We start from the raw sequence: 25,211 nt of genomic DNA on the forward strand, positions 1-25,211 counted from the left end.
CTAGGGAATAACTTCTGTGAGCTTCTCGATCTCATCACACAAGACAGGCACAAAAGCACCGCCCATGCCTCTGAGGACGCCGGACCGTGCACCCTTGGAAAACGCTTTGCCTCCTTCATCACGAGCAGTCTTCCTCCAGCAGTCAGTGTGCCTGTGCACACGATATCAGTTCCTTTACGCCCCGACTGCATCATCATGCGCCGACGAACAGTGTCAAATGGATAGGAAGTCAACCCAGCCACAGCAGTGCCGGACTGCGCGATCACACAGCTGATGAAGATGTGCATGTTCTTGGGATCTGGAAGCATTCCTTTTGTGGTGTCTTAGATACCGAAGTAGGCAGCTCGGTAGATGATAACGCCCTGTACAGACACATTAAAGCCTTGGTACAGGCCCCTAACCCCATCAGATTTGCCGATCTTAACCAGGCAGTCACCGAGGCCTCTGAATTCCCTTTCAGCTCCAGCTTTGCCCACGTCAGCTGCTAGACGGGTATGGGCAGAATCAAGAGGGCACACGAAACACGAGGATGTGGCTCCAGCAGCACCACCTGACGCCAGATTTCCTGTGAAGTAGCGCCAAAACTGGGTCCTCCTGTCCACGCCACCCAGAAACATCTGCTTGTATTTCTCTTGGAAGGCAAAGTTGAGAGCCTGGGTGGGGAAGTATCTGATGACGGTGGCCAGGTTACCATGCCAGAAGGACAGGACTCCCTGCTCCCTGGGGATACGAACCACGCAGTCTATGATGCCCTTGTATTGCTTGTCGGCAGTGATTTGCTTGCTGGCATGCTGCACCTGCAGCAGCAGCTTGACCCTCTCAATGGGCGCTGCCGCGGTCTTGGAGATGGCCGCAGCCACTCCACCTGCCAGGAAGTCCTTGGCGAAGGACACAGTGGCCTCTGTCATGTTGGAAGGAAAGAGGAGCCAGGTGACTGCGGGACAGGACTGGGCTGGGAACCGGCTTTGACTCCAGGACTCCGCAGCTGCTTTTGAATTGGAATTCCAGTAAGGTCCAAGTCTATCAGCCAAGGGCCTTCCACCCATCTCTCTGTCCACTGAGGTCCACATCTATCAGCCAAGGGCCTTCCACCCATCTCTCTGTCCACTGAGGTACATGCCTGTCGGTCAGGGGCCTTCCACCCATCTCTCTGTCCACTGAGGTCCATGTCTATCAGCCAAGGGCATTCCACCCATCTCTCTGTCCACTGAGGTCCACGTCTGTGGGTCAGGGGCCTTCCACCCATCTCTCTGTCCACTGAGGTCCACATCTATCAGCCAAGGGCCTTCCACCCGTCTCTCTGTCCACTGAGGTCCACGCCTGTTGGTCAGGGGCCTTCCATCCATCTCTCTGTCCAGAGGTCCATGTCTATCAGCCAAGGGCCTTCCACCCGTCTCTCTGTCCACTGAGGTCCACGCCTGTTGGTCAGGGGCCTTCCATCCATCTCTCTGTCCAGAGGTCCACGTCTATCAGCCAAGGGCCTTCCACCCATCTCTCTGTCCACTGAGGTCCACGTCTATCAGCCAAGGGCCTTCCACCCATCTCTCTGTCCAGAGGTCCATGTCTATCAGCCAAGGGCCTTCCACCCGTCTCTCTGTCCACTGAGGTCCATGCCTGTTGGTCAGGGGCCTTCCATCCATCTCTCTGTCCACTGAGGTCCACGCCTGTCGGTCAGGGGCCTTCCATCCATCTCTCTGTCCACTGAGGTCCACATCTATCAGCCAAGGGCCTTCCACCCATCTCTCTGTCCACTGAGGTCCACATCTGTTGGTCAGGGGCCTTCTACCCATCTCTCTGTCCACTGAGGTCCACGCCTGTCGGTCAGGGGCCTTCCATCCATCTCTCTGTCCACTGAGGTCCATGTCTATCAGCCAAGGGCCTTCCGTCCATCTCTCTGTCTGCTGAGGTCCACGCCTGTCGGTCAGGGGCCTTCCATCCATCTCTCTGTCCAGAGGTCCATGTCTATCAGCCAAGGGCCTTCCACCCATCTCTCTGTCCACTGAGGTCCACGTCTATCAGCCAAGGGCCTTCCACCCATCTCTCTGTCCACTGAGGTCCATGTCTATCAGCCAAGGGCCTTCCGTCCATCTCTCTGTCTGCTGAGGTCCACGCCTGTCGGTCAGGGGCCTTCCATCCATCTCTCTGTCCAGAGGTCCATGTCTATCAGCCAAGGGCCTTCCACCCATCTCTCTGTCCACTGAGGTCCACGTCTATCAGCCAAGGGCCTTCCACCCATCTCTCTGTCCACTGAGGTCCATGCCTGTCGGTCAGGGGCCTTCCACCCATCTCTCTGTCCACTGAGGTCCACGTCTATCAGCCAAGGGCCTTCCACCCATCTCTCTGTCCACTGAGGTCCACGTCTATCAGCCAAGGGCCTTCCACCCATCTCTCTGTCCACTGAGGTCCACGTCTATCAGCCAAGGGCCTTCCACCCATCTCTCTGTCCACTGAGGTCCATGCCTGTCGGTCAGGGGCCTTCCATCCATCTCTCTGTCCACTGAGGTCCACATCTATCAGCCAAGGGCCTTCCACCCATCTCTCTGTCCACTGAGGTCCACGCCTGTCGGTCAGGGGCCTTCCACCCATCTCTCTGTCCACTGAGGTCCACATCTATCAGCCAAGGGCCTTCCACCCGTCTCTCTGTCCACTGAGGTCCACGCCTGTCAGTCAGGGGCCTTCCACCCATCTCTCTGTCCACTGAGGTCCACGCCTGTCGGTCAGGGGCCTTCCATCCATCTCTCTGTCCACTGAGGTCCACGCCTGTCGGTCAGGGGCCTCCACCCATCTCTCTGTCCACTGAGGTCCACGTCTGTCGGTCAGGGCCTTCCACCCATCTCTGCCTCCTCAGTGTTCTTCCAGAACCAGTTTGCAGCAGTGTCAACTCTTATGTTTCGCGTGCTTCCCTGGCCTCTGGGTTTCCTGCCGTTGACACAGAAGCTTGGGCAGTCAGAATTCAGTTTTGACTTTTTTGCAGGTCTTCCTTTTTAATCCATGCCAGTCTGACCTTTGCTGTGGTTTTGTTGTCATCTGCATGCTGCGCGTTACATTTCTGGTTCCCTGCCTGCCCCGTGTGTCTGCTTTTGTGAACATCCCATCCTTGCTCGCTGTTCCCCGGGGAATGTGTGTCTTCTCACTGTTTTTTATTTTATTTTACTTTATTTATTTGAAAAGCAGAATGACAGAGCTCCCACCTGATGCCTACAGTGCTAAGGGTGGGCCAAGCTGACTCCAACCGCTAGTTCACTCCCTAGATGGCTGCAATAGCCAAAGCTGGGCCAGGCTGAAGCCAGAGGCCAGGAGCTTCTTCCAGGTCTCCCAGGCAGGTGCAGGCCCCAAGCACTGGGGCCATCTTCCACTGCTTTCCCAAGTGCATTAGCAGGGAGCTGGATTGGAATTGGAGAAGCCAGGTCTTGGAACTGGCGCCCATGTGGACGCCGGCCTTGCAGGCGGAGGCTTCACCCATGGTGCCTCAATGCCAGCCCCTCCTGGCTCTTTTTTTTTTTTTTTTTTGATGGGCAGAGTTAGAGAGACAGAGAGACAGAGAGAAAGGTCTTCCTTCCATTGGTTCACCCCCCAATGGCTGCTACAGCCGGCGCACTGTGCCAATCTGAAGCCAGGAGCCAGGTGCTTCTCCTGGTCTCCCATGCGGGTGCAGGGCCCAAGCACTTGGGCCATCCTCCACTGCCCTCCCGGGCCACAGCAGAGCTGGACAGGAAGAGAAGCAGCCAGGACAGAATCCGGCGCCCCAACCACGACTAGAACCTGGAGTGCTGATGCCGCAGGTGGAGGATTAGCCAAGTGAGCCGCGGCGCCGGCCCCCTCTTGGCTCTTCTTACTACTTTGTTCTTCCAGATCATTGCGTTAGATTTCAAAAGTAAAAGCCAAATAAAATATTGGTTGGATTTTCTCTGCATTTATTGATCTGTTGTGGGACAAGAAGGGAGTAGCTTTGCAATCCTGAGACTGAGCTCTTGGCTGGGAGACCTTTCCCAGTTTGTTGGTGTAGATCCTGTGTCATCTTTCTTGCTTGTAACCATGGTGCCAGGTGACTTCCTACAGTTGCTGCTTACCATTGCCTGTGCATGATCTTAGCAACATGTTCCACAGACAGGATCACACGGAACCCTCAGGTCCCAGGGAGCAGAATTAGAGAGGTCAAGCGGTCAGGCCACTGGGGTCCAACCCACCCAGCCTCTCCGACTGCAGCCTTTGCCTTCCTCAGACCCATGGCCCTGGTTCTCCGGTGGAAGCATTCTGCTCTCTGGAAGAGCTTGGACAGTTTTCCATGCCCCTCAACTTGGCCCCCACCTCCTGAGGCATGGATGGCTGGAGGCTGATGGGCCTGGGCTCAGCAGCTCTCTGCTCTGTGACGGTAGTGCCTGTGTCACAGCTCGCTGTGGGAGTCTGGATAGAATAACGTATTTGAGATGTGTAGAGTGGCTGCACATGCCCAGGGCTGCAGAACCCATCCAGTCCAAGGCCCAGGGCCAAGGAATTGGAGCCAGGCCTCTCTGCCATCCCAGCCTCCTCCTCCCGACCTGCTGCCTCCAGCTCATGGCTGGGGTTCTTGATCCCTTGGATCAAAGGACCCTCAGGAGCTGCCGGCCCGTCGGCTGCCCTCCAGGCTTACCTGGTAAAGATTTCTTGGCTGCTGGTGTCAGGTGCTCCCTGTTCCGGCTTTGCAGCCTGGTAGGGAGACTGGGCTGTCCTGGTGCAAACTGGGAAGGCCGCAGAGCGGGCAGTGGGGAGGTCGTGGGAGGTCTGCAGTGGGGAGGTCGTGGGAGGTCTGCAGTGGGGAGGTCTGCAGTGGGGAGGTCGTGGGAGGTCTGCAGTGGGGAGGTCTGCAGTGGGGAGGTCGTGGGAGGTCTGCAGTGGGGAGGTCTGCAGTGGGGAGGTCTGCAGTGGGGAGGTCGTGGGAGGTCTGCAGTGGGGAGGTCGTGGGAGGTCTGCAGTGGGGAGGTCGTGTGCCGTGGGAGCAGACTCGGTTGGGGGAGGTGAGAAGGTTCTGAAGTGGGTGGCAGGACCCCTGCACAGCAGTGTGAATGAACTTTATGCCACTAAGCTACAGTCACACACTTACGAATGATCAACATAAATGTCATAGATATTTTGTCCCAAGAAAATAAGCTTTTTATTTGATAGGCAGAGGAACAGAAAGAAACAGAGAGACACAAAGAGTTCTCATCCCCTGGCTCACCCCGCAGATGCCCACAGTGGCTGGGGCTGGGCTAGGCTGGCCCATTCCAAGGCTGGGAGCAGGAACTTAATCTCTCACATGGATGGCAGGGCCCTAATTATTTGAGTCATCGCTGCTGCCACCCAGGCCTGTGTCACAGGAAGCTGGGCCCGGGAGCCAGAGCCGGACTCTGACCCAGGCTCTGTGATGTGGGGCGCAGGTACCTTCACCAGTTGGCCAAACGCCAACCCCTAGAGTAAATTTTTATTTTTATTTATTTGAAAGGCAGAGAGAAAGGGGGAAATAGAGACAAGAGACGGAGACCTTCCAACTTCTGGTTCACTCCAAAAATGCCTGCAATTGTCAGGGCCAAGCCAGCTGAAGCCAGGACCCCACCCCTCCGTCGAGGCCCCCAGGTGGCTGGCAGGTACTCAGGTATGTCAGCCATCGCCTGCCACCTCCTGGGTGCACACTAGCAGGAAGCTGGATTGGAAGTGGAGGAGCTGGGACTCGAACCAGATACTCTGTACAAGATTCAGGAGTCCTAAATGGCGTCCTAACTGCTGTGTCAAGTGCCTGTCCCAGAATTTAAACGGGCAGGGGAAGAACTCCCCTCATCGTCTCCTCTCATTTCTCACTGACTGTGGCCCATCCGGGTACAGATTCTCAGCTCCCCACAGGGCGGCTGTCACCATGGAGCCGTGTGTGCAGGGACCCCCAGGGGCTCTCCCTCACCTGCTGTCGAGACGTCGCGCTTCTTTTTTATATCAGCAGTGATTTATACATTCTTTTCTAAAATTATTTCTTTGAAAGGCACAGAGACAGTCGTAGAGATCTCCCATCCACAGGTTCACTCCCCAAGTGCCCACAAGAGCTGGGGCTGGGCCAGGCTGCAGCCAGGAGCCTGGGATTCTGGGCTCCAGCGTGGGTGGCAGCAAGCCAACTCTCCGTTGCTGCTGCCACCAGGTGCCGCTTAGCAGGAGCCAGGGCTCAAACCCAGGCACTCGCACCTGAGAGCAGGCGCCCGAGCAGTCTCAGTTGCGCCTGCTACTCCCACGTCCAGTCTTCCCGTGCAGCTGTCTCCAGATGCTGCTGCCTGGTGGGGAGCTCACTTCCCCTGGAACCAGAGCAGCCGGCGCACGCAGGGCCGGCACCTACACGCGTGTTGCACCCAGCGAGTGCTGTGCCCAGCTCCGCGGCACCAGATCTCTGTTCTGACGTCTGAGTTTACGCCTGTGAAAATCATCACACAAAAGCAAACTAAAGCACGTTTAATCTCTTAAACTGCCTTGATTAAAGAGAATAAAATTATTTTAAAAAGACAGCCATCAGCCACCCGTGGACACATCAGCTAACGTGGCCTTTGTGGCTGCTCCTCTGTGAGGCCAAGGGACTTGTGTTTCAGGAGAGCTAAGTCAGTGACAATCAAATTTCTTAATCTTTTCAGATGTTCTTGACCAGCCTCTTAATAATTAATTGGAATTTGCAGAAGAAACCTCAGCTCAGGGAGCATAAGTGACTTTGCCAATCCCTGAAATTCGTTGATGATCAAAAACGACCTGTGGCCACGGGCGTGTCTTCTTTGGAGAAATGGCAACTCAGTCCCTTCGCCTGCTTCTGATCGGGTCAGTTCTCTTCTGCTGATGACCGTGTGAGTTCCTCAGGTGTGTTAGGAATTAGCCCTCTGTCAGGTATGGTGTACAAGTGTGATCCCCCCGCTCGCTACTCTTCCATCTGCTGGTTCACTCCCCAAAAGTCCAGAGCTGGGCCAATCCAAAGTCAGAAGCCGGAAGTTTCCTCTGGGTCTCCCACACGGGTGCAAGGGCCCAAGGACTCGGGCCACCCTCTGCTGCTTTCCCAGGCGCGTTAGCGGGGAGCTGGGTCAAAAGTGGAGCAGTTGGGACTGGACCCGGTGCCCCACGTGGGATGCCTGCGCCATGGAGGCGGCTTAACCTGCTGCACCACAACACTGGCCCCTGTAATACGTTCTGAGATCAGGAAGTGTGATGCCTCCACCAGGTATACAAAAAAACATGCCCCATGTCACTAGTTGTCTGGGAAATGCAAACGACAAGCCCAGTGAGATCCCACCTCACACCTGTTAGGGTGCTGCTGTCAACCAACAGATGAGTGTGGGCGAGGTGGAGGAAGGGGAGCCCTGGTGCGCTCTTGGTGGAAATGTAGACCAGCGTGGCCATTGTGGAAGGAGGACGGGGTCCTCTCAGCCACAAATAGATCTGGCTGTGGTCCCGTGAGCCCACTCCTGGTACACGGGCAAGGGAATGAAGCTAACATGGGGAAGAGACAGCACTCCTGTGTTCACCGCAGCGCTCCTCACGGTAGCCACAAAGTGGGAGGAACCTGGGAACCTGGGTGTGGCTGAAGAAAATACGGTGCATGCACACATACCCCAAACATACACACACACACCCAAACGTACACACACATACCCAAACGTACATACATACACACCCCAAACATACACACACATACCCAAACGTGCACACACATACCCAAACATACACACACATACCCAAACGTACATACATACACACACACCCTAAACACACACACATACCCAAACGTACACACACATACCCAAACGTACACACACATACCCAAATGTACATACATACACACCCCAAACATATATACATATACACACACCCCAAATGTACACACACACCCAAATGTACATACATATACACACACCCCAAACATACACACACATACCCAAATGTACATACATACGCGCCCCAAATGTACACACACATACCCAATGTACATACATATACACACACCCTAAACACACACGCATACACACCAAACATACATACATACCCCAAACACATACACACACATACCAAACATGAACACACACATATACATACATACACACACACCCCAAACGTACACACACATACCCAAACATACATACATACACACCCCAAACATACACACACATACCCAAACGTACACACACATACCCAAACATACACACCCCAAACATACACACACACCCAAATGTACACACACATACCCAAACGTACATACACACACACACACCCTAAACACACACACACAAACACACCATACACACACATACCCCAAACGTACATACATACACACACACCCCAAACATACACACACATACCCAAACGTACATACATACACACACACCCCAAACATACACACATATCCCAAACGTACATACATACACACACACCCCAAACATACACACACATACCCAAATGTACATACACACACAAACACACCAAATATACACACACACATACACACACACCCTAAACATACACACATATACCCCAAATGTACATACATACACAACACCCCAAACACATACACAAACACACCAAACATACATACATACATACCCCACATACACACACATCAAACATGCATACACCCCCATACACACATGTATACACATACATACCTCACACACATACACACATACCAAACACACACCCCAAACATACACACATACATACACCATATACCAAGCACATTCACATACACACACACATAAACATTTACCCCAAACATATACACACACCTACCAGACATACACATACACACACACCGAAACACACACATACATACACACACCCCAAACATACATACATACATACACACACCTCAAACATACACACACACAGCAAACATACATCAAACACACACACACATCCCAAACATATACACACCTACCAAACACACATCATACACACATACCAAACACACACATATCCCAAACACACACAAACACACCAAAGATACACATAGACCAAGCGTACACACACAAACACACCAAACATACAAACCCCAAACATACATACATGCACACACACCCCATATGCACACACTCCAAACATATACACACACCTACCAAACACACACACACACACCAAACATACACACACATACCCCAAACATATGCACACACATATACACACACCCCACGCACACGTACACACATGAACACCAAACATACACACATACAAACACACACAACGGGAAATTCCTCGGCCTTAGAAAAGGAAGAGATTCTGCTATGGGTGACAACATGGATCGACTTCAGGACACAGTGCTGAGGAGACAAGCCAGGCATGGAAGGACAAACACCTCATTGGGTTCATTCCCACCTGGACGGTAAGAGTGCGGAGCCTGGGGCCAGCGCTGTGGTGTAGTGGGCTAAGCCTTTACTTGCAGTGCTGGCATCCCATATGGGCGCCGGTTCGAGTCCTGGCTGCTCCACCTCAGATGCAGCTCTCTGCCATGACCTGGGAAAGCAGTAGAAGATGGCCCAAGTCCTTGAGCCCCTGCACCCACGTGGGAGACCTGGAAGAAGCTCCTGGCTCCTGGCTTTGGATTGGCGCAGCTCTGGCCATTGCGGTCATTTGGGGAGTGAACCAACGGATGGAAGACCTCTCTCTCTGTAACTCTGCCTCTCAAATAAATAAATGAAATTTTAAAAAAGGGGGGAACCCATACAGGCAGAGTCTAGAATGGAGGTGCTGGGCTGGGGGCGGGGCACTGCAGGTCGGCCCAGACAGACGCATTCTAGAGCCTGCTGGGCAGCACCGCCCCCATGGACACCAACCCCGTGTTCACTGTTAGAAGGATAGTCCAAAGGCTGAGTGCCCTTCTCACAGCAGAATTAAAACCAAAACTAAAGGAGCCGTGACCCACGGAGGTGCTGGGAGGGAGGGTCGCTCTCGCTCCTTCTGTCCAGTGGGGCTCAGGCTGCCTCCCCCTGCCCGGGAAGGGGCAGCTTCTCCTGGAGCAGACTCTGGAGAAGCCCCCTGGCGGAGTGGGAGGGGACTTGGACAAAGCCCCCTTGTCTTTCCAGGTGGTTCCACTTAGCACGTGGTTTCACTGGCATCCGGAGTGATTGACAGATGCACTTGGGACCCCTTGTCCGAAAGCTCAGGCCCCAGGGAAGCCCGCGGCAGCTGCCATGGAGCCCCGCAGCTGGCCAGGGCGCTCAGGTCCAACAGGGACTCCTGCGGCCAGCGCCCACGGAGGGTCTGGCTCCGTGGCCCCTAGAACGCTGTGCACAACGGTCTCTGTCTTCGCCGACGACACAAACCCCGCAGCTGCGGAGCTCGTAGGGCTGCACTCCGTGCTCTCCTGGAGACTTGGAGAAGTTAGGTTTTTTGCAAAGCATCGGTGCCTGCCCCCGACATGCACTCCCTGTGTTTACAGCTTCCGTGAGAACCTGAGCGCACCCCAGGGCCGGGGGCTGCATCTGGCTGCCGGCGGCTCCACCTGCGTTCCGCTGAGTTAGCACCGGGCGTCCTTAGAACACACGCGTTCCTAGTGCAGGAGCTCCCAGATGCTCCAATGATGCTTTGTTTACCCACGGGGCCACCGAGGCCACGGGAGAGCGAGGCAGGTGAGCCGGCCACTGGCGTCACCCACGGGCGCCCAGGTCTAGTCTTTCACTTAAATTCCGCATATTTATAAAAAATAGCTTCTAATACTGCAAGAGGCAGCTGACGTGATTAGCTAGGCACAGGGAAACTGATCACAAGAGTCGTGTGGAACCAAGGCACGGTCCCCCACAGCCACCCGGCATCCGACCTGGCTGGGGCCGGTGGGTACCACGGGGACTGCGTCAGGCCGCCTCAGCGCTCCCAGCTCCCACGCAGCCGCCTCCAGAGACCACGCCTGTAGCTGGAGCCGCCTGGTCCCAGGGGGCCTGGGGTCACACCCCTGGACCGGGTGGGGAGCACAGACCCCGCTCCCCTCAACTCAAGGAGCTCAAACTGCAGAGTTGGGTGAGCCACCCCTCCCCCGCCCCCACCACCAAAGCTCCCGGCATCGTGAGGGACCCAGGAGGAAGTGGCTTCTGTGGGAAGGGTGTTGTGGGAGTGGGCGAGGGGGGAGCTGGAACTGTGGGGCCCCCGGCCACGTCAGCAGCAGCCATCACAACCTGACCAAAAGCACGCACGAACACCAGGAAGGGTTAACAGTCCATGCTGGCGTTTTTGTTCTGGTCATATTGTTTCTCTAACGTTCCTTAAAATGTTCCTCCAAAAATTCACTTTGAATAAGGAGGACACTGACAGCAGTGCCGTTGAGTTCTGTGACGGCAGCCAGCACTGGCTCTGTCCTGCCTGCACTGTGCACAGTGGCTCAGGAGACCCCCACGCCCCCCTCTCCCCGGACAGGTTTTCTCATCTGTCTTGGAGAGGAGGAAGCGACTGGCCAAGGCCACACCACTGACCCCTGGCCAAGGTCAGTGCTGAAGCTGGTGGACCCTGGACGAGGGGCTCCCGAGCCTTCTCTGTGCTCAAGAGCTGTCTCCATGGCTACTGCTCTCTGTGTCCGAATCCCTTAGAATAACTTAGCAACCAGAGTTAGAGAGCTCAACCAGAGTTAGAGAGCTCAGTCACAGTTCTTTGCTTAATTTGGATGCCTCTTATTCGAGATACAAAGATGTGCTGTGTGGGGCCAGTGTAGTGGTTTGAGTCACTGCCTGCAAAGCTGGCATCCCATATGGGTGCTGGTTCGACTACCAGCTGCTCCACTTCTAATCCAGCTCCTTGCTAATGTGCCTGGAAAAGCAGGGGAGGATGGCCCAAGTCCTTGGGCCCCTGCACCCACGCGGGAGACCTGGAGAACGCTCCTGGCTCCTGGCTGCAGATCACCCAGCTCCGGCCATTGTGGCCATTTGGGGAGTGAACCAGCAAATAGAAAACCTCTATTTCTCTCCGCCTCTCTGTAAGTCTGCCTTTTGGATAAAATAAGTAAATCTTTAAAAATATATTTTATTTTACCTTTGAAAGCTGTAGTACAGTTACACCTCCACGCACCGGGGGTCCTACACACCAGAGCTCTGAGGCCACGGCCAGGCCCCCAAGGCAGCTGCAGCCAAGTGAGCTGTGGAGATGAGGAGGTCCGGGCTGTGAAACCTGGGCTGCAGCAGCACTTGGGGTGCTGGTGTTGGACCTCTCAGTTGTAGAGATGCCCACTTGCTCGAGAGGACGCCCAAAAATCCAGACTCCAGACCAGTTGATGCAAAAAGCATGAGGTATTTATTGTACGTTTGCGCAAACGGGCCCCCACCTAAGGCGGTGAGGAGCCCTGAGCGGCAGTTTCACACAGGTTATATAGAGGGATAATTAGCATACCGGAGAATGCTGAGGAGAGTGCTGAGGGAACCAGCTGAAGAGAATGCTGAGGGAACCAGCTGAAGAGAATGCTGAGGAGAGTACTGAGACTCTCCGAAGGGGGAGTGGCAGCTCTGCTCTGGGCATGCCTAGAGGTTCTCTAAAGGGGATAGACTTTTCCTTCCCAGAGAACGTGCCCGCTGGACCCTGGGGAACATCTAACCTCTTAAGAAGCCCCTGATATCTGCCCAGGCCTAGTTTCTTGTCCCTCTCCCCCATAAGGGTCCTTCATTCCCTCCTTTTCTTTTTGCAAAGATTTTAATCTTAAAATCTATTGAACCGGCCTGGGGAGAACCTGCCTCACTGGAGGGAGGAAACTCTGTTCTTGCTGGACTGGGTTAGGTTCCACGTTAACAACTGCGGAACATGGGGATTGGAAAAACAATGGGGAAAGGCCAGGAACATCATAAATATTAAACAGTTTTTTTTTGAAAGTCTTAGCTTGAGTGGGTTCTGAGTGCGCTGGAGCTTCCATTTGGCTGGTCTATCCGGATCCTCGGGGCCCTGAGGAGGTGGTGCTTGCTTCACGTGTGAGGCGTGGACCCAAGCAGCGATTCCGTCGACCTTGAGAGCGGTGGAAGTTGTCAACAGCACAGTGAAGGGGCCTTTCCACCGGGGCTCTAGAGTCTTAGATTGGTGCCTTCGGACATACACAGCATCAAGGATGTGGAATGGTTGTCGTCTTGGGTTGGTAGGCTGCTGCAAGAGGTTTCCAGACCTGGTTCTGGATGATCTGGAGTGCTCTCAACCGGGCCTGTAACTTAGGGGCATCGGCAACGGAGTCACTGGCAAGGTCAAGCAAGCCTACTACTGGTGGGGGCCCTCCATAAAGGATTTCGTATGGTGTCATCCCGCAATGAGAGGGTGTGTTTCGGACCCGGAACAACACCATAGGGAGGAGTTAGACCCAGTCTTTAACACCAGTCTCCAACGCTAATTTGGTCAAGGTCTCTTTAATTGTTCTGTTCATTCTTTCTACCTGTCCTGAACTTTGGGGTCTATAGGCACAGTGCAATTTCCAATTTATGCCTAATGCTTTGGCCACCAACTGACTTACCTGGGAGACAAACGCTGGGCCATTGTCGGACCCGATTACCTTAGGCAAGCCGAACCGGGGGAAGATCTCCTCTATGATCTTCTTGACGACCACCTGGGCGGTTTCCCGTTTTGTGGGGAATGCCTCAGTCCATCCGGAGAAGGTGTCTACAAAAACTAGAAGATACTTATTCCCATAACTGCCCGGCCTTATCTCAGTGAAATCGACCTCCCAGTTGATTCCTGGTCGGTCTCCTCTTACCCTAGCTCCCTCCGGGAGCTTGAGGTGTCTGGCATTTACCTTGGCACACGGAACACAGGATTCAGTCACCTGCTGGGCTAAAGAGTCAAGTCCGGGGATGTAGTAAGACTGCCTATCTTCCTGTAAGGCTGCTTTTAGCTTTTTGTATCCCAAATGAGTCCATTGATGGAGGCTGGTAATTATTTCTTTAGCCAATTGATGTGGCAAGACTATTTTCTCTCCGAGCCTCCAAACCCTTATTTGTTCATCATACTCTGCACCGAGCCGCTGAATCGTATCTAAGTCTTGGTCCGAATAGAGGAAAGGTGGTTCCCTCGATACTTGGGTGGGCTCAATTGTCTTTAACGGGAGCACCTGTTGGCTCAGGGCTGCCGCCCTAGCGGCCTCGTCTGCCATCCTGTTTCCCCTTGCTACGGAGTCGTCTCCTCGTTGGTGCCCGGGGCAATGAATTGCTGAGGAGAATGCTGAGGAGAGTGGCAGCTCTGCTCAGTTTCAGCGGCAAGGAGGAGGTCGTCCACATATTGCAGGAGGACCAGGTCCGGATGGTTGACTCGGAAGTCGGCCAAATCTAGGTGCAGAGCTTCATCAAACAAGGTAGGCGAGTTTTTAAATCCTTAAGGCAACCTTGTCCAGGTGAGTTGTCCTGAAAACCCGGTCTCTGAGTCTTTCCACTCAAAAGCAAAGATGGATTGGCTCTGAGGGCTCAGTCTTAAACAAAAGAATGCACCTTTTAGATCTAACACAGTGCACCATACGTGGGTCGGAGGCAAGGTACTTAGCAGATTGTAGGGGTTGGGCACCGTGGGATGCATATCCTCCGCTCTCCCGTTAACCTCCCGCAAGTCCTGTACCGGGCGGCAGTCACCCGTACCAGGCTTCTTTACTGGTAGTAGGGGGGTGTTCCAAGGTGAACGACAAGGTTTTAAAATGCCTAGGTGTAACAGTCTCTGGATATGTGGCCGGATACCTTCCTTAGCTTCCTTGCCCATCGGATATTGACGAACTGACACGGGAATGGCCGTGGGCTTCAGATCTATGATCAAGGGAGGCCGGTTGACGGCCAGCCCTATTCCCGCAGTCTCTGCCCAGGCCTGAGGAAAATCTGTGAGCCACTTGGGGTCCAGGGGAGCCATGGTGGACGAGGGCCTCTCGAATAATCGGTGTTCGTCCTCCAAGCGTAGTGTTAATACCTGGAGGGGCCGCCCTCCTGAGTCTGTGATGGTAGCTCCTTTCTCATGGAAGTGAATTTGGGCTCCTACCTTCGAGAGTAGGTCCCTGCCCAGGAGGGGGTAGGGGCAGTCTGGCACTAGTAAGAACGAGTGTGTCACAAGTCCTGTACTTAACTGGACCTCTCGATTGGTTGTCCAGCGATATAACTTCCCTCCAGTTGCCCCCTGAACCCAAAAGGCCCTTTTTCTGAAGTCAGTACCGAGTGCTGGGCTCCCGTGTCAATCAGGAAGGTTACCGGTCTGCCCCCCACTTCAAGGGTTATCCTGGGCTCAGGGGGGGGGTTCCTGGCCCTGACTCACCTAGTCGTCTTCTTCCAGGGACAGGATTGGAACTGGTCTCCTCTTTGGTCCCTGTGTTTTCTTCGGGCAGTCTTTGACCCAGTGTCCTCTTTCTTTACAATAGGCACATCGATCTCTTTCCACCCGAGGCTTTCGTTTGTCTCCCAAGTCCCTATTCTGTCCTGGTCTACTCCTTTCTGTATCCTGCACTACGGTGGCCAAAATTCTACTAAGCTCTCGATTACGTCTTTTGTCTCTTTTGTCTTCCCTTTCCTCCTGCTCCTTGCGGATCCTTTCCTCCTTCTCCTCTCGGGTCTCCCTTTTGTTGTAAATCTTTTCTGCCTCCTTCATTAAATTTTGTATAGTATACCCCTGAAGCCCCTCTAGCCGCTGCAATTTATTGCGGATGTCCGGCGCTGACTGTCCTATAAAGGACATGATTACATCTCCCTGCCGGTCCTCTGCCAGGGGGTCAAACGGGGTATACATACGGTAGGCTTCCATTAATCTTTCTAGGAAGCCTGCCGGCGTTTCCTCAGCCCCCTGTACTACTGCACGTACCTTGGCCAAATTGGTGGGGCGCTTTCCAGCCCCTCTGAGACCCGCAAGGAGAATCTGGTGGTAAAGACGAAGTCGCTCCCTACCAGCAACGGTGGTGTAGTCCCAATCAGGACGGGTTGAGGGAAACGCCTCCTCGATTTCGTTTAGCAGTAGGGTCGGTCGGCCATCTGCTCCAGGGACGTTTTTCCGTGCCTCAAGGTAGACACGCTGCTTTTCCTCAGTAGTGAGGAGGGTCTGCAGGAGCTGCTGACAATCATCCCAGGTGGGCTGATGAGTCAATAAAATTGACTCAATCAGCCCAGTCAGAGCCTGGGGGTCCTGAGAGAAAGAGGGGTTATGGGTTTTCCAATTATAAAGATCGGAAGCAGAAAATGGCCAGTACTGCATCTGGCCAGCCACCGAGCGAAGAGGAAAAGCCTGCGAATTCCAGACGCTTCCCGAGCCCCCTGCCTGCCCCTGACGGAGGCGCAGGCGGCTGGAGGGCGGGGGAGGCGCTGAGACTTCTTCCCCTGCCCTCGTGGAATCAAGGGGTGGTGCAGAAGGTTGCACATCCCGCTCTGGTTATTGTGGAAGTTCCTGCGGGGGAGCAGGCTGGCCGGGAAGATAGGGTGGGGGAGAGTCAAAGCGCAGAAAGTCCTGATCAGCCGGAAGAACCGGTGGCTTGTCAGGTTTTGGATCTCGAATCTCCTTCAGAGGGTATAGGGAGGAGGTTGGCACAACCGGGATAGGAGGAGGGGGTAACGGGGTCCGTATGGGCTCCGTCGGGAAGGAGAAGGGTTCTATCCAGGGAGGGGGATTACGTGAAAGATCCTCCCACGTAGTAATGTAGGGCACCTGATCAGGGTGTCCATTTGATCCTGGCTGAAAGACCCGTGCCTTAATCTGTAAAATAATATCGAGGTTAAAAGTGCCGTTCCTTGGCCAGCCGACCTCGAAGGCTGGCCACTCTGAGGAACAGAATTTTGCCCATTGTTTCCTTTTAACCTCCAATGAGAGGTGGCGCGCGCGTTCTCGAACGTCCTTCCAGTGATCTAGAGTGAGACTTAAAGGGGTGGTTATTTGTTGACCCATGTGTGCAAGGATTTTAGCCCAAACAAAAAGAACAGCCAATGCACAAACATATACAATAAGTAAGACAAACCCCATGGCTTGCGCTAATTTTGGGAGCGGCTACCTGACCAGCCCTCCCCGGGAAGGAGGGAGACTTGGTCTCCGACCCACCTCCAGACCACCCCGGGTGCGTCTTCCGGGGGAACAGACCGAGGGTTTCCCCTCATACCCCGGAGCGTCCTCCGGGGAACGGACCAGGGGTTGCTGGGCACGCCTGCCTCCCCCACTGGTCCGGAATGGACCAGGGGTTGCAGGGCACGCCTGCCTCCCCCACTGGTCCCACAGAGTCAGGTCAGATACTGGCCAGTCAGAATACTTCAGTCAGAATCCAGTCAGAATACTCAAGACAAAGAACAACAGACAGAAAACACTTAATTATACCTCCAACTGGTCCTGCAGAGAATGGGTCTGAGGGCGACCTCGAGCCCCACGTTGGGCGCCAAAATGTTGGACCTCTCAGTTGTAGAGATGCCCACTTGCTCGAGAGGACGCCCAAAAATCCAGACTCCAGACCAGTTGATGCAAAAAGCATGAGGTATTTATTGTACGTTTGCGCAAACGGGCCCCCACCTAAGGCGGTGAGGAGCCCTGAGCGGCAGTTTCACACAGGTTATATAGAGGGATAATTAGCATACCGGAGAATGCTGAGGAGAGTGCTGAGGGAACCAGCTGAAGAGAATGCTGAGGGAACCAGCTGAAGAGAATGCTGAGGAGAGTACTGAGACTCTCCGAAGGGGGAGTGGCAGCTCTGCTCTGGGCATGCCTAGAGGTTCTCTAAAGGGGATAGACTTTTCCTTCCCAGAGAACGTGCCCGCTGGACCCTGGGGAACATCTAACCTCTTAAGAAGCCCCTGATATCTGCCCAGGCCTAGTTTCTTGTCCCTCTCCCCCATAAGGGTCCTTCACTGGGCCCGAGCGGGAGGCCAGACGTGCTCCGCAGGGCGTGTCCACAGTCTGGGCCAAGTTCCCGGGTGCCCAGGCCAGGGGCGGCAGGGGGTGGTGGTCCGTGCGTACCCACAGGTGATTTGAATCAAGTTCATGGAGCTGCAGAACTTCAGGAGCCACAGCCTCTCTTGGCCGGGAGCAGCCTGAGTATGGGTGAGGGCTGGGAGCCGCCCACAGGGGCTGCCAGCCTGCGTCCCTACCCACTGCAGAGTCCTGTGCCGTCTTGACGTCAAGACCTAGAGCACCGTGACCCCCTGGCAGACCCCCCGCCCAGTGATTCACGGCTGATGGGGGCAGCCCTGGACACACAGACATCGTGGAGATGGGACTTAAATCCCCCGGTCACTTGACCACAGAGGGGCAGCCGCTTCCCAGTGCAGTCTCCGACTGCTGGGCACTGCTCCTCCACTGATCCTTCTCCCTCTCACCCTTCACGGGAACGCGCCCAGCTGTTAACTTTAGACAGCTCCTCAAATTCTAAAAACCAGACTGGCCTTCCCAGCAGAGTGCCTGCCCTCACGTTGCCAGTGAGAGAATCGTCCCCTTGGCAGCTGGACAAAGCTCCTGCCCGTCAGTGACCTCCAGCCTCCGTGGTGTGAGCCCAGAGCCTGCGTCAGCTCTCTGCGTGGGCCCCACCTCTCGGCGCCCTGTGCCCCTGACCCCTGCCCGAGGTCAGCTGGCTGCTCGAGAGCTGGCGGGCCCTGGGCGCTTCCGCCTGGAGGAGAGCTGGCCCTCCTGGGGCTGCCCTGCTCCGGACGGCACCCTCTCTGCCTGGGAGGCCATCGTGCCGTGCTCTGGTTGGAAAAGGACTGAACGAGCAGCCCTTAGGCGGCATCTGGGACAGAGGTGAGAAATGGAGCGCAGGAGCCCGGGGCCGGCTGAGCCCTCTGCGTGGTCAGGGCCTCCAAATTATGAATCAGATCAGCAAAGTGTCTCCCCAGCTCTTCCTCCCGCCCAGGAGTGGTGACGCGGGGCCTCTGTGTGGTGGCCACTGACACAGCAGTTAAACCTGCTCAGGACGCCTGCGTCCCCTGCCTGACCGCCCGGGCCTGAGCCCTGGCTCCACTTCCGATTCAGCTCCTGCCAATGTTCTTCCTAGGAGGCAAGCAGGTGGTGGCTCAAACACGGGGGTCCCTGCCCCCCAGGTGGAGACCCAGATGGAGACCTCGGCTCCTGGCTCCGGCCTCACCCAGCACTGGCGTGAGCCAGCACATGAAAGATCTCTGTCTCTCTCCTTTCTCTCTGCCTTTAAAATAAATAAAAATGGGTAAGTAAAGAATGCTTTAAAAGCAAACGTGGCTTGCATAGCCATGGGGCTACTTGGTGGCCCCGGGAACCTGAAAGTGACTGGGCTCCCTGGAGGCCTCACTTCCCTGGGCCCCTGTGGGTCTCTCCATGGAGCACACGGCCCCTGCCCCACTTGGCCCCTGCGACTTCCCACGTGGAAGCTGAGCGTGTGGGCGGGGACGGACAGACAGCCCTTCCTTCCCATGGCACAGGAACACAGCGGCAAACCGGCCCTTCCCAAACCCTTCTCGGGTGCAGCCAGCACCTCCGTGCCTCCTCCCTCCAAAGGCCTCCTCATCCCCAGCACCACGCCCCGGGTCCATCCCAGCCCTGTCTCCACGTGAGAACACAGCCCAGAGAGGCTACAGAACGCTCACGGTAGCCTGGGTGCTTGCCCTGGGCGCCCACTTTGATGTTGGCAAGAGTCTGGGCAGCCTCAGAGCTGTGCTGGGTGGAGCCAGGTGCCCCTTGTGGACCTGGTTGAAAACACATGTGCCTGTTCTTGCAGCTGAACAGTTGTATTAGATTGGTGTCGGTCAGAGCACGGAACATAAGCGGGTGTGCACACGTGCGCACTCACACCCGAGGTGTGGATTCCGACACCCACCTGCCCGCCTGGCTACGAGGGTAGCAGGCCGCCCACATGACGTAAGTGGCGCTTTCCTGGGAGATCCGAGGCCCCACGCTCGCAGGTGCACGGTGAAATGCGTTTCTGTGTCTGTGTGGAAAGCAGGTGGGGGGCTGCGGCAGGTGGGAGCCACAGCCTTGCTGGGTGGGGGTGGCGGCGCCATCTGCCACTCCTGGGGAGCCAGCCGCTTTCCGTGGACAACTTCCTGTCTGAAGGATGTTTCCCAGGAGGGACCACCACCATTTGATCTATTTTTGATTAAAATGTAAAAATTAAAAATTAAATCAAATGGTGGTAAAACTCCTTGGGGGAAACACAGTGGGTTATGAAGAATTCCCCGCAGTCCCCTGCGTTGTTCGTCTGTGGGGGGTCTCCTTGTGTCACACGTAATTAAAGGCCTTGTGGGGAGGTCTGCCGAGTGCGTGCCTCAGCGTGGGACCCGCACCTGTGCCGCTGGAAGGGGACAGGGAACCCAAGGGTGTCCCCTCCCAGACCCCATGGGAGGCAAGAGCCCCTCCCCCAGCGCGTTCCAGCTCACTTCACCACAAAGCAGAGGTGTGGGAACGCCCCCTGGAGTCGACTCTGCGGCTGCCAGCACCTGACTCTTCACCCCCCACTGCCCACGGGACACTGGGGGGGGGGGGCGCGCGTTTGATGGGACCAGAGGCTGGGGCAGCAGTGGGACAGGTGCCACCTGTGCATCCACAGTGGTGGCAACTCTGAGTTGTGCCTTCCAGCCACGTGGGGCGTGGTCAGCCGTGGGGCATGGTCAGCCGTGGGGCGTGGTCAGCCATGGGGCGTGATCAGCCGGGGGGCGTGGTCAGCCGTGGGGCATGGTCAGCCGTGGGGCGTGGTCAGCCATGGGGCGTGATCAGCGGGGGCGTGGTCAGCCATGGGGCGTGATCAGCCATGGGGCGTTGTCAGCTGGGGGCGTGGTCAGCCGTGGGGCGTGGTCAGCCGTGGGGCGTGGTCAGCCGTGGGGCGTTGTCAGCCGTGGGGCGTGGTCAGCCGTGGGGCGTGATCAGCGGGGGCGTGGTCAGCCGTGGGGCGTGGTCAGCCGTGGGGCGTGGTCAGCCATGGGGCGTGATCAGCCGTGGGGCGTGGTCAGCCATGGGGCGTGATCAGCCATGGGGCGTTGTCAGCCGTGGGGCGTGATCAGCCGTGGGGCGTGATCAGCCATGGGGCGTTGTCAGCCGTGGGGCGTGGTCAGCCGTGGGGCGTGATCAGCCGTGGGGCGTGGTCAGCCGTGGGGCGTGGTCAGCCGTGGGGCGTGATCAGCCGTGGGGCGTGGTCAGCCGTGGGGCGTGGTAAGCCGTGGGGCGTGGTCAGCCATGGGGAGTGATCAGCCGTGGGGCGTGGTCAGCCGTGGGGCGTGGTCAGCCGTGGGGCGTGGTCAGCCGTGGGGCGTGATCAGCCATGGGGCGTGGTCAGCCGTGGGGCGTGATCAGCCGTGGGGCGTGGTCAGCCATGGGGCGTGATCAGCCGTGGGGCGTTGTCAGCCGTGGGGCGTGATCAGCCGTGGGGCGTGATCAGCCGTGGGGCGTTGTCAGCCGTGGGGCGTGGTCAGCCGTGGGGCGTGATCAGCCGTGGGGCATGGTCAGCCGTGGGGCGTGGTCAGCCGTGGGGCGTGGTCAGCCGTGGGGCATGGTCAGCCGTGGGGCGTGATCAGCCGTGGGGCGTGGTCAGCCGTGGGGCGTGGTCAGCCGTGGGGCGTGATCAGCCGTGGGGCGTGGTCAGCCATGGGGAGTGATCAGCCGTGGGGCGTGGTCAGCCGTGGGGCGTTGTCAGCCGTGGGGCGTGGTCAGCCGTGGGGCTGATCAGCATGCCTTGGCTGCCGTGTGATACCTCTCTTGGCTGCGTTTGTTTTTTGGAATCTCTGCTTCCAGTGGAAAACGCCAGAGGCTGAGCACAGCTGCCCCGCCCACAGCCGCTTTCTTGAGGAGGGGTGGGTAGGAGGGTGGGGGCCTCGACGAGTGGGGGCCTCGGTCACCTGCGTCAGCCCGGAGACGTCCGGTGCCTGTGCGGCCCTGTGCCGTCTAATTTCTGTTTCCAAAGGCTCTGGCAGCAGCCGCGATTGCAGTGACCCCGGCCCAGAGCCCCCACGGCTGCCTGCCCCGCAGGGAGGAGCGCACGTCCCCGAGGCCCTGCTAGGCTGGGGACCAAGCCGCCCCTGCCCTCCAGGAAAACCAGACTCCCGCCGAGTCCGTCCAGAACTTGCCCCAGGGCTGCGCTGGGTCCACCTCCAGCCAGCGCTGGCCTCTGGAGGCCCCTTCGAGGGCGGGAGGGAGAGCACGGGGCCTGCGGACGTCAGCCACAGGCAGTGGCGGGGTGCACCTGAGCTCCAGGGTTTCACTGAGTAAAGACCCCAGTGCCCCCACCCCCGCCAAGCCCTGCACACCTGTGCACACAGCTGGGTGTTTCAGTCACGAACGCCAGCCTCTGTTCACACCTCTTGTTCCAGACGCCATTGGAGGCCTCCTGGGGTGCAGGGGTGTCCTCCTTGGGAAAGACAAGTGGTCAGGCTAAGGCCCCATCCGGCCCCGCCCACCACACCATCTGGCTGGCGACTTGCCTTCCAAGGCCTGGTTGGATTAGAACGGCATGGGGGCGGGCGTGGTGGTGCCGTGGGTTAAGCTGCCGCATTCAGCGTTGCAGCCCACCAGAGCATCCGTTCAAGGCCTAGCTTCCTGCTAACGCACCTGGGAGTACTTAGGCCCCAGCCACCCTAGTGGGAGACCCGGATGGAGTTCCAGGCTCCTGCTTCAGCCTGGCCCAGCCTGGCCCAGCCGGGGCTCGGCAGCCATTTGGGAAGTGAAACAGTAGGTAGAGATCCCTCTCCCCATCCCTCTCCCTCCCCCCTTCTATTCTTTCTTCCTGTCTTTATCTGTCTTGCTCTGCCTTTCAAATAAACAGAATAAGTCTTTACAAACAAAAGAGCAGGCCGATGCTGTGGCATCTCAGGTAAAGCTGCCACCTGCAGTGCTGGCATCCCATATGGGCTCTGGTTCGAGTCCCAGCTGCTCCACCTCAGATCCAGCTCCCTGATAATGCGTCTGGGAAAGCAGTGGAGGATGGTTGAAGTGCTTGGGCCGCTGCACCCACATAGGAGACCCGGAAGAAGCACCTGGCTCCTGGCTCCAAATAGTCCCAGCTCTGGCCATCGCAGCCATTTGGGGAGTGAACCAGCAGGTGGAAGGTTCCTATTCCACCCCCATCCCCGCTCTGTAACTCTGCCTTTCAAATAAATAAATAAATCTTTTTTTTAAAAAAAGCCAAACAAGAAAAAAAAGAAGAAGAAGAAGGGCCCAGGAACCCCCCTCTGCTTGCTGGTGCGCAGCCAGAGCCAGTCAGCTGTCCGCAGTGAAGCCCCTTCCTCAGGGTCCCCCGTGGTGTCGCAGGTCCTGGCTCCCTGGGAGCCCTGGCTGGACAGGAGTCTACCTGGCAGGAAGAAGGGAGGAGAAGTAGAGCGGGGAGAGAGTTGGGTGGAGGCGTGGTTGGCAGGGCTCTCGCCTCCTCCTCCTCCTGTCCCCCTCCCCCCAGGGTTCTTAGATCCCTGGGAGGCTCATAGCTGCCGCAGGGCTGGTTTGGAGCCTGGGACCCAACTGGGCCTCCCAACCCAGGCCAGCCTGTCCCCTGATGCCTTGGCTCCGCCTGTCAGGGCCAGCTGGGCAACTCCCCAGTGTCCAGTCCTCAGCCCCTGAGTGGTCTCCACACAGGAGTGGTGGCCGACTCCCACCGGAGGACAGCGCTGGCCCTGTGCTGGCTCCCCCTCCCCCTTCCCTCTCTGCCACAGCGGCGGGGTGGGTGTTTGGCACAATGATTAACATGCTGCTCGGGACGCCTGCATTCCGCGTCAGGATGCCCGAGCCGAGTCCTGAGTGCTCCCAGCTCCAGCGCCCTGCTCACGCACACCCTGGGAGGCAGCAGGCGACGGCTCAAGCGCTTGGCTCCCTGCCGCCCTCGTGGGAGGCCTGGATTGAGTTCCCAGCGTATGACTTCGGCCTGGCTCAGCCCCAGCTGTCACACAGGAAGGGAACCAGCGAATGGGGCATCTCATTGTGTCTGTCTCTGCCTTTCAAGTAAAGAAAAATCTTTAAAACAAAAACGGGCACAGAGTTTCTAAAAACCAAACAAGTGAATGGAAAATCCAGACACGCAGAAGCAGAGGGCGGGGAGTGAGCCTGCAGGTGCCCCAGCGGCAGCAGGGCTGACTGCCGCCTTGTCTGCTCTCACCCGCCTGAGAATTCTCCCCAGCGTCGTTAGAGGAAGCCCAAGCTGTGGGCCGGCGCTGCAGCTCAACAGGCTAATCCTCCGCCTGCGGCGCCGGCACACCGGGTTCTATTCCCCGTCGGGGCACCGATCCTGTCCCGGTTGCCTGCTGTGGCCCGGGAGTGCAGTGGAGGATGGCCCAGGTCCTTGGGCCCTGCACCCCATGGGAGACCAGGAGAAGCACCTGGCTCCTGCCTTCAGATCAGCGCGGTGCGCCGGCCGCAGCACGCCGGCCACAGCAGCCATTGGAGGGTGAACCAACGGCAAAGGAAGACCTTTCTCTCTGTCTCTCTCTCTCTCACTGTCCACTCTGCCTGTCCAAAAAAAAAAAAAAAAAGAAAAGAAACCCCAGCTATGACGATTCACCCTGACGCGCTTCAGCGGTGTCTGGCTGTTGAGGGACTTTGATGGAACTGGCGGGAATCACACCCCTGACACCGGTGGAGGCCCTGTCGCACGCACTTCCTCAGGGCCGTGACGTCCACCACCCCCCCCCTTGCGTTTTTCTCCCTGCTTCATCTCAGCGTCTTGTCAGACGTCGGTTGGAAGGATGTGGCTCTGAGCAGCTATGGCTCCCAGCACGGAGAGGCCTACAGAAACCAGCCTCAAGGACAATCTCCAGGGCCAACGCTGTGGCGTAGCGGGCAAGGCTGCCACCTGCGACTCCAGCATCCCATATGGGCGCCAGTTCTAGTCCCGGCTGTTCCATCTGAGATCCAGCTCTCTGCTATGGCCTGGGAAAGCAGTAGAAGATGGCCAAGTGCTTGGACCTCTGCACCCATGTGGGAGACCTGGATAAAGCTCCTGGCTCCTGGTTTCAGATTGGCATATCTCCAGCCGTTGTGGCCATCTGGGGAGTGAACCAGCAGATGGAAGACGTCTCTCTCTGACTCTGCCTCTCTGTAACTCTGCCTTTCAAATAAATAAATAAATCTTTAAAAAAAGTAATCACCAACGTCGGCCATGTGACATAGGTGAGGGCTCAGACGGGAGAGCACTGGGCTGTGCTGAGTGGCTTCTGGCCTGGAGGGCTGGTCCCCGTGGCTTTGAGCCCTCAGCTCCCTGGAGCCGGGAGGCCAGTGCAGTTTCTGGGAGCCCCTGTGGCCCTTGGAGCACCCAGCCCGCTCCTACACTCACCCCATGGAACTGGGCAGTGCGAGCCAAGCACCCTCCCGGGCCTGACATTCTAGAATGCCCAGAGCTGGGCTCTTCCAGACCCGCTGCTGACCTCGGA

General features: G+C 56.8%; 1 pseudogene; it reads right to left on the minus strand.

Annotated features, from left to right (window-relative positions):
* LOC133776313 (ADP/ATP translocase 2-like) lies at positions 1–966 on the minus strand (annotated as a pseudogene).
* Between the last annotated feature and the right edge of the window lie 24,245 nt (positions 967–25,211).

This window comes from Lepus europaeus, chromosome 17 (genome assembly GCF_033115175.1).
Source record: "Lepus europaeus isolate LE1 chromosome 17, mLepTim1.pri, whole genome shotgun sequence".
NCBI lineage: Eukaryota > Metazoa > Chordata > Mammalia > Lagomorpha > Leporidae > Lepus > Lepus europaeus.